Source organism: Pteropus medius, unplaced genomic scaffold (assembly GCF_902729225.1).
Source record: "Pteropus medius unplaced genomic scaffold, Ma_sr-lr_union100, whole genome shotgun sequence".
In the NCBI taxonomy this organism is placed as follows: Eukaryota; Metazoa; Chordata; class Mammalia; order Chiroptera; family Pteropodidae; genus Pteropus; species Pteropus medius.
Genome location: NW_024340697.1, coordinates 573,399 through 576,736, shown reverse-complemented (window position 1 = coordinate 576,736; position 3,338 = coordinate 573,399). Strand labels below are relative to the sequence as shown.

The window sequence follows — 3,338 nt, the reverse complement described above, 5'->3', positions numbered from 1 at the left end:
AACAGAGTACTTTTTTTAGGGGTATCTCTAAAGATGAGTGACTATCATTCTTACTGATGGTAACATATAGTAGCTTTAAGGTATGTTGGTGGGGGGAAAATGAGAACTATTATATTAACAAATTATTATGACTTTCTAAAGCAGAAATTTACTGATTACAGTCGGCAGGCATTCATTCCCAATTCTTTTGGTAACAATTCTCAACATTTTCTGTGGTGAGGACCCTTCCACCTCTCCAAGTTTGTTGACATTTATGTGAAGGTGGCTCCACCCCAGCTCCAGAGGTCAACAGGGGACACAGGTCTAAGCCATGTTGGGAACAGAGTATGTGGTTTATATTTGGGGCTGGAGCGAAACGATTCGGGTTTGACTTTCCATTCTACCACTTATTAGCTCTGGGATATAGTCTTCCTATGCCTCATTTTCTTCTTCAGTAAAATAGACAAAATAATAATGCCTATCACATGGGATAAGTGCTTAGAACTATGCCTGGCACACATTAAGTAATCAGCAAATGTTAATTTTCATTGTTCTTCCATGAACCTGCCCACAGTGCTTGAGTCCATGACCAACTTGAGCCAGTGAGAATGAGTACTAAGTCTTCTGTTAAGGCTTTTAAAGAAGACACTGTCTCTCTTTCCTGCTGATCTTAAGTCAGGAGGATATAGGTATGAAGCCTACATCTTGGCCCCTATCTTGGAGCCTGAGCATGAGTCAAGATGGATAACAGATCAAAGAGATACAAAAGGAACAACTAAGAGTGAAGCCCCTGGGTTTACCAGTTAGCTGACCCTGAAGCCAACTTGATACTTGTACTTTTCACGTACACGAGTCAGTTCAGACCTTTTTGATTCTAAGCCAGTTTTAGGTTTTTGTTTTGTTTTGTTTTTAAATCACTTGCCATCACAATATCTTAACTGTTTCAGGAGTCAGAGATGAAATGTCTTTGGAGCCAGATAGTAAAATTTTTTCTGGCATCCCTCAAATTGCATTCTCAAGGCAATGACTTGCATGTGAAGCACACAGCTCTATTACTGAGTGATGATGCTGGTTTCACAGAGGGCTCATTTTACCATAGCCAAAGCCTGGCCATTTCATTACCAAATGACATGGGGTAATATTGAGGGCATAGAGTCTTCAGGATAATCTTTCTATAATTGATAATATCAAGTAATATGTATGAGACGTAAACTATAAACCAACTATCTTTGGCTATTATATAACGTACCAACAAGGTTGTATACCCAAACAAAGAGGCAATTAACACCATGGAACCAAATGGTATCAAGCAAAAGTCAACCAATGTAGACAAAGGCCTTGCTTTTGTATAAGCAGCTATTAGCAGATTTCTCCAGCAAAGATATTGAAAACTCAGTTTGCTTAATTCTCAATTTAGGGATAAATTTTTTTCTCTTAGGATTCACTAAATTTTCCACTGCACATCACTGCACAATGGGATGTCATCAACCTTTATTCAAGTATAATTGATTTACTTTATTAAGTCTCTGTTTTGACTTATAAGTCTGGGACAACTGAAGTTGCCACTAAAACTGTTGAGATTACATTACTAATGATGCCTCATTTTTTTTTATGCCTACAGCAGCCGGTATTTCAAGCTGGTCTCCCATCTAAGTACTAACCAGGCCTGACCCTGCTTAGCTTCTGAGATCAGACGAGATCAGGCATGTTCAGGGTGGCATGGCCATAGACATCTCCTCCTTTTATGAACTCAAAGCAGGTTAGTTCACCTCTCTATGTAAACCTTATTTATTTCAAAATGGGGGTAACAATAAACATGTCTCATTGGATTTTGACAACAACCAAAATAAAATAACTCTGAACTAAAAGAACTAGGAGCTCAACACATTTCTTAAAGTTGATCATCCTAATAAACCATATTGTGCCTAAATAAATTTTAAGGTTATCACCAAAAATAAAGCCAAGGTTTAATAAGTTATTAGCAAGAGCGTAACTCCTCCAAGAGGCCAATATTAAAATCCCAGACATCTAAAAACCCCAACTTGAGAAGTACGGTTCTTTACCAAAATACCATGCCATGGATGTAGTGCTGACAAGTAAACATTTCAAAAATACTATAATTCCAATAAGTGTAATGCAAAGGCAGAGCTAGAGATTTAATAGCACATTCCCAAGACTCCTTTAACAACGGGAATCACCCACCTCACCCAACAGCATTGCTCAAACATTTCCGTGTACATTTCTATGTATCATCGTGGGTAAAGCAGCGCTTACACTGGGTTCCTAACACCACTGCCTAGCGGTGACCGTTCTCTCAGAACATGCCAGAAACCTCTGCAGGCCTGTTTCCAAAAGACCTCCTTCGGAGAACATAGAATACTATTTTGCCTGCAATGGGAGCCCAAGGCCCTGAGGCTGCCAGGAACAGAAGCTGCCTCCAACCGAGGTGGAGTTGGGTCTGAGCCCAAACCATCTCCACCTCACATTCCTTTGGTGCCCCCGTCATCCCTGTTCTACAGTGCCTCTCCTTGCACATCGCAGGGTCCCTCCACTGGTGGCTGGCCTTCAACAAAACTGCATAGTCCTGCCTCTGATGTCTCCCAGCCTCCAAGCTTCATCACAGGTGATGACAGCTGAGTCCCAGAAATGTTGGCCATTAACAGTTGAAGGGCTTACTCTTACTCAGGGCACTTGCATTTTTATTGGTCATTTTGAAGGCAGACCATGGAATGATAGACCCAAGGCTCAGGAGCAAGGAGACCTCACTTTAAAAATGATCCTTCCTGAGCCTCAGTTCTTTGCATCCATAAAAACAGATTGCTAATGAACCTCTATCACAAGCTTGTTGATAAAATCGAATGGGGTTAAAAGTGATAAAATAAGTAAGATAATAAGAAAACACACCACAGAGGACCATAAGACACAAACTGAGGAATGTGACAATCCCAAACCTTTGCACCTGAGAACCAGAGAGAATAGAAAACAAACAAAAAAATAAATAATGTGTGATTAGAAATCTCTAAAACAGCAATTCTCAAACTTGAGCATCGGCATCCATTAGAGGACTTGTTAAAACACAGATCGCCAAGCCCAACCCCAGAGTTTCTGAGCCAGCAGGTCTGGGGTGGGATCTGAGAATTGGCATTTGTTACACATTCCAGGTGGTGCTGATGCTGCTAGTCCAGGGACCACCTCTGAGAAGCCCTGCTCTAAATTGGTGATTCTCTATTGTGGCTGTAAATATGATTAGACTCATTTGGGAGTGAAGAAATCACTTATACCTAAGTTCCCCTCCTGCGTTTCTAATTTAAGTGGTCTGGAGTGCAGCCTGGGCAGCAGGATTATTATAGGCCCAGGCA

General features: G+C 40.9%; 1 pseudogene; it reads right to left on the bottom strand.

Moving 5' to 3' along the window:
* Positions 1 to 1,591: 1,591 nt before the first annotated feature.
* LOC120611895 (uncharacterized) lies at positions 1,592 to 1,710 on the bottom strand (annotated as a pseudogene).
* Positions 1,711 to 3,338: the final 1,628 nt, after the last annotated feature.